This window comes from Pteronotus mesoamericanus, unplaced genomic scaffold, assembly GCF_021234165.1.
Source record: "Pteronotus mesoamericanus isolate MK-2021 breed Mesoamerican mustached bat unplaced genomic scaffold, CSHL_Meso_final contig_44, whole genome shotgun sequence".
In the NCBI taxonomy this organism is placed as follows: Eukaryota; Metazoa; Chordata; class Mammalia; order Chiroptera; family Mormoopidae; genus Pteronotus; species Pteronotus mesoamericanus.
The window spans coordinates 6,716,747-6,729,102 of NW_026555166.1; the positions used below are offsets into that span (position 1 = coordinate 6,716,747).

The 12,356-nt window shown below is 37.6% G+C and overlaps 1 protein-coding gene and 2 pseudogenes across 2 annotated transcripts in view; 2 read left to right on the forward strand and 1 right to left on the reverse strand.

Moving 5' to 3' along the window:
- CHMP3 (charged multivesicular body protein 3) overlaps positions 1-12,356 on the reverse strand; it is a 122,504-nt gene that overhangs the window by 57,316 nt on the left and 52,832 nt on the right. The window lies entirely within an intron of this gene.
- On the forward strand, positions 210-544 carry LOC129073980 (40S ribosomal protein S16-like; annotated as a pseudogene).
- On the forward strand, positions 9,167-9,827 carry LOC129073978 (zinc finger CCHC-type and RNA-binding motif-containing protein 1-like; annotated as a pseudogene).

The following is a 12,356-nucleotide window of genomic DNA, read 5'->3' on the forward strand; positions in this document are numbered from 1 at the left end:
TTAAAACTAAACTCTACATTAACTCACTACAAGCTTTTTGGCATATGACACAGAAATTCGAAGAACTGAATGACATAACAAAATGTTCATTACAATTGACTTATTTATATTAACAATGTTTCTCAGCCTGAGTCTAAGAAAACATAAACTGGGCCTTTTTTCTGGTTGCAGGGCCTCACTATGCAGATATCTCGTGTACACCTGCAGCCATGCCATCCAAGGCTCCCCTGTGGTTGGTGCAGGTCTTCAGGCACAAGAAAACTGCCAGAGCTGCGGCACACTGCAAACGGGGGAACTGCCTCATTAGATTAATGGGTGCTCCCTTGACATGATCCAACCACGTGCTACAAGAGAAGCTAAAGGAACCTATTCTGCTTCTGGGCAAGGAATGATTAGCTGGCTCGGTGTCCATGTGAAGGGCAGCTGTCACATGGCCCAGATTTATGCAATCTGTCGGCCCATCTTCAAAGACCTGGTGGCCCATTACCAAAAATATGTGGATCAGTTTCCAAGAAGGAGATCAAAGACATTCTCATCCGTATGACCAGACCATTCTGGTGGCTGACCTCCTTTGCTGCCAACCCCAAAATTTGGAGATCTTGGTGCCCATGATCACTACCAGAACTCCTACCAAAAAGCCCATCATGAGAATCAGGTTCACATTTATAATAAACAATGGTTGTGAGATTTAAGGTTAAAAATAATAATAAAATAAAACAGGAATAGAATTGATGTTGAACCCCTTAGCTTTCATTCATGGATACATGAACTACATGGCACAAAAATCCATACCATTAAGAGAAGATGTTCTAATAAATTTGACCTTTAATTATTTAATTAGTCATTATTTAACAAAATCTGTAAGACATTTATGCAACAAGTATAATAACTCCACCAAGAATAAATATTAAAGCACCTACAGCATTTGGTTATACAATTTTTAAAAATTTTAATGTTAGGTAAATATACATTTTTTATTTTTTTTAAATCCTCACCTGAGGACATTTTTCCATTGCTTTTAGAGAGAGAGGAAGAGAGAGAAACTTCAATCCATTGGTTGCCTCCTGTACACACCCAGACCAGGGATTGAACCCACAACCTAGATATGTGCCCGGACCAGGAACCAAACCTGCACTGGTTATAGGATGATGCTCCAACCAACTAAGCCACACCAGCCAGGGAAGTATATATACATTTTTAAGTGAAAATTCACGTAACACAACTAGCCATTTTAAAGAGTACAATTCAGCAGCATTTAGGGTCTTCATGATGTGCAATCACAAATTCTCCCGAATCTCAAAACTTTTTCAACATGTCAGAAGAAAACACTATGCCCTTTAAATAATCTCTCGCTATGTCCCCTTCTGTCCGTTCCTTTGCAACTACTAAGTGACTTTTCCTCTCTTTTGATTTTATTTTGAATATTTCACATTAAACGAGTCATCCCATATGTGGCCTTTAGTGTCTGGCTTCTACCATTTAATATGTTTTTGAGGCTCATCCATGTTGTAACATGTACCAATACTTGTTCTTTTTATGGCCGAAGTATGTATATACTACAACTTGTTTATCCATTCATCTGTTGATAAACATTTGGGCTGTTTCCATCTTTTCAAGACTGTGAACTATGCCACTACGAACATTTGTGTATAAGTATCTGGGTACCTATTTTCAATTCTTTGGGGTATACAAGTATACCTATGAGTGAAATTTCTGGGTCATATGGTAATTCTATGTTTGTCTTTTCAAGGAACTCCAAAACTGTTTTTCAAAGGGGCTGCACCAGTTCACAGTCCCACCAGAAATGTACAAGGCTTCTTTTTTCTCCACATCCTTAACAATGGATGTGGAAGATACCACTTCTATCTTCCATTATTTTTTATTATAGTCAGTATGTTAGATCTGTTAAGCAGGTTGTGGTTTTATTTTCATTTACTTAATGACCAATGAAGCTGAATATCTTTTTGTGGGCTTGCTGACTATTTGCACATCTCCTTTGGAGAAATGTCTACTCATGTCTTCTCTATTTTTAAGTTCAGTTGTCTCTTTGTTGTTGAGTCGTGTGAGTTCTTGACATATTCTCATGTTAGAATCTTATCAGATATATAATTTGCAAATATTTTTCCCATTCTCTAAGTTATCTTTTCACTTTCTTGATAATGCCATTTGATGCACAAAAGCTCTTAATTATGATGAATTCTAACTTGTCTGTTTTTAATTTTGTGGCTTGTGCTTTTGGGATCACAGCTAAGAATCTATTGTCAGATAGGAAGTCATGAATACTTAGCCCTATGTTTTTTTCCTAAGAGTTTACGCTTTTATGTCAAAGACTTTTAATTTAGGTCTTTGATCCATTTTGAGTTAATTTTTGTATAAGGGGTGAGGTAGGAATCCAGCTTCATTCCTTTGTGTGTGGATATCCACCTTTGCCAGCACCATTTATTAAAGAGACTATCCTACCCTCATTGGATGATCTTGCACCTTTGTAAAAAATCAAATGGCCATGCATGTATGGGTTTACTTCTGGACTCTCCATTCTACTATATGGGCCTATATGACTGCGAGTTCTCCAAATTTGTTTTTCATTTTCAGTACTGTTTTGGCTATTTGTAGCTTACTGTATTTCATATAAATTTGTGGATAAAACTTATATTTCTACAAGAAAAGCACATGGAGTTTTCACAGCCATGGCACTGACTCTAAAGATCACAGTGGCATTTCCATCTCAACAATACCAAGTCTTACAATCCATAAACTTGAAATTCCTTCCAGCTCTGTTTTAGTTTTGAGCATACAAATGTTTTGCTTCCTTGGTTAAATTAATTCCTTATTTCCTTTTTAAACTTTTCATTGCTAGTATAAAAAAAACTGATTTTTTTAATGTTTATCATGAAACCTTGCAACTTAATTCACTTATAACTAGGTTTTTTAAAAAAAGATTTTATTTATTTATTGAGAGAGGGGAAGGGAGGTAAAGAGAGAGGGAGAAAAGCATTGATGTGAGAGAAACATCAATCAGTTGCCTCTCATATATGCTCTGAGTCTGGGGACTGTGTCAGCACCCCAAGCATGTGCCCTAGCTAGGAACTGAACTGGCACACTTTCACTTTGCAGAACGATGCCCAACCAACTGAGCCACACTGGTTAAGGCATAACTAGGTTTTTGTGTGCTTGAGCAGTGGAATTTTCTGTATATGAAATCATGTCACCTGCAAATACACAGTTTTACTCACTCCTTTTCAAAGTGGATAACTTCTATTTCTTTTTCTTGCCCAGTTGCTCTGGCTAGGACTTCTAGTACAATGTTGAATAGCAGTGGCAAAAACAGGTATCTCTGTCTTGTTCCTAATCTTACAGAGAAAGTTTTTAGTCTTTCACAATTTAGTATAATGTAAGCTATAGTTTTTCATAAATACCCTTTATCATGTTAAGAAAAGTTCCCATCTATTCCTAGCTTTCTGAGTGCTTTTATCATAAAAAATATGTACATATTTTTATTTCAAGAATAAAAATGAGTCCTGGCTGGTATGGCTCAGTGGATTGAGGGCCAGCCTGCAGACTGAAGGGTTACCAGTTCAATTCCCAGTTGGGGCACATGCCTCGGTTGCCAGACAGGTCCCCAGTGCGGGGCATGTGAGAGGCAACCACACATTCATGTTTCCCGCCCTCTCTTTCTCCCTCTCTTCTCCTCTCTCTAAAAACAAATAAAATCTTAAAAAAAAAAAAAAAGAATAGAATGATTATTAAATTATTTCAAGCATAAAGTATTACATTAGAAGAAATGCATGGACATCCTCAAGGAGAAAAAGAATAATGAAAAAATCTAACTATAAATAAGAACTTGTGTGTGTATATTTTAAATAAATATCAATGAGAACTGAATTACTGTGATACTTTTAAAAGACTGGCACAACAGTTTTACTTAAGCACAACAATATTTACTGTATGTCAAAAATTACACCCTATGCCAGTATTTAAATATATGATAAAAATATAAAATACTGATTTACAACTCTACAAGATGGTACATAAGTACTCAAAATTATTTCAGGTGATATATGAAGAAATTTAAAGACAATGTTATAATCTAATTAGAACTTCTAGAAAAGGCAGAAAAGGAAAACCAAGACTCATACATTGATTCAAATGTTTACTGAGTACCTGCTATATGCCAAACACTGTTTAATATGCTAGTGATATAGGAGACAAAAGAAAGACTCCACCTTAAGAACCTACGTTCTAATGAGAAAAAAAAAAGACTAGCAGATAAGCATAATGTATAATATGTCAAAGAATGAGTGTTATGGAGAAAAGAAAAGCAAGGAAAATAGGAAGAGGGCAGTTGGGGCAAGACTGCTATTTTATACAGGGTGATAAAAGAAAGCTCAAATGCTAAGATGACTTTTGAGCAGAGAGTTGAAGAAATCTGCAAGGGGACAACATATGACTATCCACTATCCAGGCTGGCGGGGGGGGCTGTGGCATTTTTTGAGTAAAAACGGAAGCCAATAAAGGACTATACAAAAATGCCCTTCATTACAAACTAAGGGATGGGGTACAAAAATGGATTTAGTTAAATAATTTTTGTTTGAACTAGTAACTTTGATGGGTAAAGCCATTTTAATTCAGGATTATAAAAAAAATTACCTATTATATATAAGGCAGTTAATTATAAGGCAGTAAATTACTCTTAATTCTGCTTCTTATACAGCTAAATGTAAGTTTAATTTAGATTTTTATTTTCAGGGAAAACTATTAATTACCTCCCATTTTTTCTACTTTTTAAAAGGAGATTTTCTTTATATTATTTTTAGAGAGAAGGGAAGGAGAGAGGGAAACACCAACGTGTGGTTGCGTCTTGTCCGCCCCCTACAGGGGACCTGGCCTGCAACCCAGGCATATGCCCTGACTGGGAATCGAACTGGCGACAACTTCTACTTTCAACTGACGAGGATATCCAATCTATTGGAAGCAACGCACTTATGAGGAGTACCAAACTGCAGCAGTTACTAGAACTCCAGAGGTAATACCTGGGATAATTTTCACAATTCAAATTTAAACCTTATAATGAAGAAGAATGAACCAGTACCCTTATTTCAGCAGCAGAATCCTTCAAATAAGTCTAACATGGTACTCCTTGGATATAAGAAATATTATGATAACATACATTTATCACGTAGGTTTGGATTAAAACTTTTATTAATATTAATAAATGAGATTAAATCTATCTGTTCTCATGAATTGCAGAACTTTAAATTAGTTTCTATAGTGTTATATCAACCTCAGCATGGTTTTACATGTTTATTAGTACTGAGAAAAGTCTAATTCAAAGAAATAAGAAACTACCTTATTACATCTGTTTATGATTATACCTACTTTTAATTTGAGGTTATGTGATTAAATGAATCTAGAAGCGTGAAAGAAAATTCATTAAGAAATGGATGTTTTGGAGTGGTCTAGAGACACTTGAGAGATTGGAGATGGAGGCTTTGAGGAGACAACGGAGAGAGTAGCTGGCAGGATACCGGTGCTGGCTTTTCCCCCATACAACAGCAGTCATCTGGCTCAGGCAGACCACTATCCTGAGCGACAGCAGCATGAGAGGACTCAATAACCCTGCCCTCAGGGGCGCCTCGGCCCCACCCTGTGGTGTCTCTAAGGCGGCCTGTTGAGTGCAGAGTGACTAGATTAACAGCTGAAGGAGACAGCTACAGATAGTAGATTCCTGAAAGTCTTGAACAGACTGCCTAAGGTCAGACAGGGCTAATATCTGACATCATCAGAGGCAGATCCAGAAGGGAAAAAAACAGCGGTCTCCTACCATAGATGCTCACACCACAAAGTCAGGAAATCAAGACTGATCAGTTTAAGAAGCAGAAGCAAAACAGGAGTCTCACATATAATGGGAAGAAAAAGAAACACGCCCCCCCCGCCCCAGTTGAAGGGAAAGAAGGAATCCCCAGAAACAGAACTAAATGAAATAGAGGCAAGTAAACTATCAGATACTGAGTTCCAAACAATGGTTCTAAGGAAGTTCAATGAGCTCAGTGAGCTCAGAGAGAATTACAGAAAACTGCAGGGACACTTAGGGGAACTTACTGCAAACTCTATCAGCATGAAAAAGGACACAGAAACTATCAATAAGAGGCACGAGGCAATGAAGTACTTGAATTGAAGAACACAGTAGAAGGAATCAAAAGCAGTCTAGATGAAGCAGAGGATCGAATCAGCGAGCTGGAGGATAAGGTAGCAAAAAGCTCACAGAAAGAGCAAGCAAATGAAAAAAGACTCAAAAAGAATGAAGGGGCATTGAGGGAAGTGCACGACAACCTGAAATGTAATAATATGAGTATAATACGGATACCAGAAGTAGAAGAGAAGGAGCAAGGGATAGAGAACCTGTTTGATAAAGTAATGATGGAAAACTTTCCTAACTGGAGGTGAGAAAAAGTCACACAAGGCCAGGAAGCACGGAAGGTCCCATTCAAGAGAAACCCAAGGAGGCCCACTCCAAGACACATCATCATGAAAATGGCAAATATCGAAGGCAAACAGAGAATCCTAAAGGAAGCAAGGGAGAAACAGGTAGTAACATATAAGGGAGCCCTGGTATGGCTAGCAGCTGACTTCTCAACAGAAACACTGCAAGCCAGAAGGGAATGGCAAGAAATATTCCAAGTCATGAAGAGCCAAGGCCTGCAACCAAGACTGCTCTACCCAGTAAGGCTCCCAATTAAAATGGAAGGCAAAATATGCAGTTTCTCAGACAAAAGAAGGCCAAAAGAATACACCTCCACCAAACCAGCACTGCAAAATATGCTAAAGGGACTGCTTTAAGATGAAGAAAAAGAGTCTATGAACACCCAGTTCCTTTCACAGCCACCAAAACTTGATATTACCAATATTTTTTAATACTTATTAATCTGATTGTGACAATGACGTGTTATTTTGTTACTTTATTTGTCGAAACTAAACCTATTTTTGTATTTCTGCCTATTTCTATTACTTTTAAAAAGCTTTAAATGACTTTTTGGTATTCTTTATTCATTTTTTGATTACATGTCTGTAGAATTTTTGTCCTAAAAACAAAAACTATTAACCCTTTTTTAGATGTTACAAATACTTTCCTATTCTATTACTTGTCTTTTAACTTTTTTATATGTATATTACTATATAGTCTTAAATGTTTAATATAGTCATATTGTCAATATTTTACTTTATAGCTCCTGGCTTTGAATATGTTACTTCAGGATAAGAAAAATATTATTTTGTATTTTCTTTGAAAACTCCTTAGATTTTACATATTCACTCTTAACTCACCTGAATATTTCTTGTATAATGTGAAATAGAGCTCTCTATATCTGTTTTATTTCAATAGTGGTCCATGCACCTTATTGTTGAATAAGCCTTAATTTCCCCATTGATTTGAAATATCAGTTGAATCATACATTACCTTGTCAGACAGATATATACATTTGTTTCTAGAATGCCCATTTCATTTCATTGTTCTACTTGATTATTTCTGTACTGGTGTCATGTTTTAATTGCTGAGACTTTATAATGGATTTAAATTTTTTAATATTTTACAATGGATCTTGACATTTAAAAATAAAATAAAATAAAACTGCATTGAAAGAAAGAAAGAAAGAAAGAAAGAAAAGAAAGAAAGAAAGAAAGAAAGAAAGAAAGAAAGAAAGAAAGAAAGAAAGAAAACAAACTCCTACCTTTTGCAACATCATGGATGGAACTGGAGAATATTATGCTAAGTGAAATAAGACAATCGGTGAAAGACAAATACCATATGACCTCACCTATAAGTGGAATCTATTCAACGAAATAAACTATCGAACAAAATAAACCACGGGCAAGGAAACATGGAGCAGAGTTAAAATGACCAGATGGGATGGGGAAGGAGGACAATGGTGGAAAGAAGGAGAAGAAACTAAACAAAGAACATGTATGAATGACACATGGACATGGACAACAGAGTGGGAATTGACTCTGTTGTGGGAGAGGGGAGTGGGGTAGGATGGGTGGGGGAGGCCAAAGTGGGAAAAATCGAGGCAACTTTAATAGAATAAACATGATTTAAAAATAAAATTTAAAAAAGTGAATGGATTTACAGATTAAAAGAAAAAATAAATGGCTGTTTTAAAGTTAATCATTATACTATTTAACTGCTCATACTCCTTAAGGGGTGACTATTCACTCTAAGACAACAGGTGACAAAGGAGAAATGACTTTTATATGAATGCAGTGTTGCACTGTCTGCAGTAGCAAGATTAGGAATTGCCAAAATATGTATCAATAGGGGATTATTAAACATATTAGAAAATTTCTATAAATGGGCAATATGTTCTAGCTAAAGAGAAAAAGACAATACAATAAGGATTACCAATGGAATTAATTCTCAAAATATAAGTGAAAATAGCAAGGTAATAAACATATACAGAATGACATTACATATGTTAAAGGAAGAAAACTGAGAAAAAGAGGAAGAGGAGAAGAAAAGAGGGAAGGAGAAGAGAAGAGGAGGAAGAGAAGATGGTGGAATAAGGTAGAGATACAAAGATACATGTTTATGCATTATAGAATATCAATGGTACAATACACAAGAAATGAGTCTACTTTCAAGGATCGAAATTAAATAGTTCACAGGTGTGAAAAGGAGATTTACTTTTTACTCTCCATTAGGATACACTTTGCTGCTTTTTTAATTTTACAATATGTACATATATAACCTATTTCAAGAAACATTTTTAATAAAATTTTTAAAAGAATTATGAAAACACCAGGTTCATGAACTGCTTTAAGTCATCCTTGCTTGGAAGAAGTATTTTTATATTACATATTGTAATGTTAAAAACATTCATTGACAATATTTTTAAAAAATTCTTTCAGGTGCCACTGTCATCCTTTCTGTTAAACACCCAAAACTTCAAAATGGTTAAATGGTGAAACTAATGTGAAAAAGTTTTGGAGTTCCTTAAAAAGGTACATTAAAAATTACCAGGAGAGCCGGGAAGAGGCACTGTTGCTGCCACCTTCTCATCTGCAGTACCTGGCTCCTACCAGCACTTGTGATGCCATGCCCACTGCAGGGGGAAGGAACAGTCAGGTCTGAATCCCAGCTGAGCAGAGGGCTCCAGCTCTGCTGATCTCTTGGCCAGCCCCATCTGAAGAAATGAGTGGTGGACTGGTCCCAAATAAAACCACAGTGTACGTATCCAATTTGCCCTTTTCCCTGACCAACAATGTCTTATGCTGGATATTTTTCACATATGGCAAAGCTGTAAAGATTACTATAATGAAATATAAAAATACCAGGAAGAAGTAAAGGGATTGCATTTATTTTATTTTTTGATAAAGACTGCACAAAACTGTACCAGGACAATAAATGACAAATATTTATTTGGTAGAATGATAAAAGCAAGATTGCTATTAACAACGGAAGAGCAGCTGAGTTCATCAGAAGACAAAACTATTTTTAATAAATCTATGTGTTATGAATGTGGGAAAAGACAGTTAAATTATGCCTGTCCTAAAAATATACTTGAAGAACATGAACCTCCAAAGAAGAAAGAGAAGAGGAAAAAGAGAAAGAAAATCACTGAACTAAAAGAAGAAGTAGAAGAAAGTGGTGATGAAGGGGAAGATACTGCTCTTGACAGCCCCAGTCAGGCTCTAGCTTTCCAGCAAGCCAAAACTGAGGAACAAAAAAAAATGGAAAGGCAGTTCAGGGCAGGTATGTCAACACCAGATGATTCGGGGTGTCAAAGATATAGAAAAACACATATTTCAATGATGAGAAATAACTTAGTGATTAAAACTATATTTACTGTGTAAATATCAATACAAAATTTTTTTTAACTCTTGGAGTATCAAGTTTACTTGGGACTAAAGACTACTTTTAGAATTTCATCATAAAAACACTTAGGAACTGCTGCTGGGCAACATGGCAGTGTAAGCAGACATGGTTTGCTTCTTAGCACAAACGCATCAAAATTTCAACTAAAATATAGAACAATCATCACTCAGAACCGTAATAAGTCAAGCTGAATGCAAGTCTCATAGCTATGGAATTAAAGAAACCACATCCATCCAGACTGGTAGGAGGGGCGCAGACACGGAACAGGCTGGTCCCTCACCCATGTGTGATGGATAAAAACTTGGGAGGAATATCCCTGGAGTGAGGAGTCCAAGCCCCACACCAGGCAACCCAGACCAGGGTTCCAGTGCCAAGAAAATAAGCCCTCACTTCTGGATGCAAAAATCAGCAGGGACTGAGTCAGTGGAGGAAAATGATGAAGCCCTGAGCAGTTCCTCCTAAGAAACCTGCAAGCAGACTCACCTACTCAGACTTACCCCGCTAAACTCCAGCACCAGGGTCACAGCTCGAAAGGCACCAGTGGTATACAGGGAGAAACAAGTGTCTGGCATCAAGGTGAGCAGAGACCATTGTCCCTTTACTAAACTCTCCCCAAACAGAGCCAGCAAGCTGGTCCATATCTGAGGCTCCATCAATCTGGCTAACACTGACCGGCCTTGGAGATCCCCAGAGACCCCTCCCCTCCCAACTTACAGGCCCACTCAAGCTGCTTTTCCATGTGAATGGCTGGTCTTGGCTCATGCTTCACAACTTCTAAAGCCTATCAAACAAGCAACAGCTGGCCTCAGTAAGTCCAACAGCATCCAGCCTACATTTGCAGCTCAGCTTCCCTGCCTGGGACCTCCAAGCCCAACACAAATAGCAGCCATCTCAGATTGCTTTATAGCCCAGGCAGACTAGCCTCAGGCAAAATACAGGGTGGGGGCTGACCTTGGCCTGCACCACCCAGGAATCCCCAGGGCTAGTGCACCCAGTGGACAGCTACAGACCACATCACAGCACCACCACCCTGCTCCTGCACAGCTGATCTTCCACAGAGGGCAAAGGTTCATAGTCAATGGCCACAGCTGATCCTTGCAGCTGCCTGGCCTAGTTAAATCCCTTCCATTTATCTGCCAGCAGCAACTAAGGTTCAACTACAAGAGGAAGTGTACTCAGCCCACACAAAGGGCGCACCTTGAGTACCCAGTTTGGGTGATAGGGGAAGCTGTGTTACTGGACCCAACAGGACACCTACTACGTTAGGCCACACTACCAAGACACGGAGTCAAAGCAGCTCTAACTAATACATAGAAACAAAGGGAGGCTGACAAAATGAGGAGACAGAAACATGGTCCAAATGAAAGAAGAGATCAAAACTCCAGGGAAAGAGCTAAACAAAATGGAGATAAGCAGTCTATCAGATACAGAGTTCAAAACACTTATTATAAGGATGCTCAAGGAACTTAGTGAGGACCTCAACAACATAAAAAGATCCAATCAGTAACAAAGGATACACTAAATTAAATAATGAACAATTTACAGAACAACAGTAGAGTGGATGAAGCCAAGAATCCTATCAATGATATGGAACGTAAGGAAGCAAAAAACAACCAATCAGAACAACAAAAAGAAAAAACAACCCAAGAAAATGAGGATCGTAAAAGCAGCCTCTGGGAAAACTTGAAGAGGTCCAACATTCGTATCACAGGGGTAGAGGAAGAAGAAAAAGCAAGAAATTGGAAACCTATTTGAAAACATAATGAAAGAAAAGCTCCCTAATTTGGTGAAGGTAATAGATATGCAAGTCCAGGAAGCACAGAGAGTGACAAGCAAGATGGATGCAAAGAGGCCCACTCCAAGACACATCATAATTAAAGTGCAAAAGGTTAAAGAGAAAGTCTTAAAAACTGCAATAGAAAAAAAGTTAGTTACCTACAGGGGAGTTCCCATAAGACCATCGGCTGATTTCTCAAAAGAAACTTCACAGGCTAGAAGGGACTGGCAAGAAATACTCAAAATCATGAAGAGCAGGGACCTACAGTCAAGATTCCTCTACCCAGCAAAGATATCATTTAGAGTCGAAGAGGAGATAAAGAGCTTCCCAGACAAGAAAAAATTAAAGGAGTTAATCATCATCAAGCCATTATTATATGAAATGTTTAAAGGACTTATTTAGGAAAAAGAAGATCAAAATTATGAACAATAAAATGGCAAAAAGTGCAAATCTATCAACAATTGAATCTAAAAAATGAACTAAGCAAACAAGAAGAACAGAGACAGAGTCATGGACACAGAGAGCATTTTGATGGTTGCCAGATGGGAGCGGGGTGTGAGGGAATGGGTAAAGATGTGAGGGGATTAAAAAATACAAATAGGTAGTGACAGAACAGCCACAGCGATGTAAAGTAGAGTCTAGGAAACGGAATAGCCGAAGACCTTATATGCATGACCTGTGGGCGTGAACAATGGTGTGGGGATTTCCTAA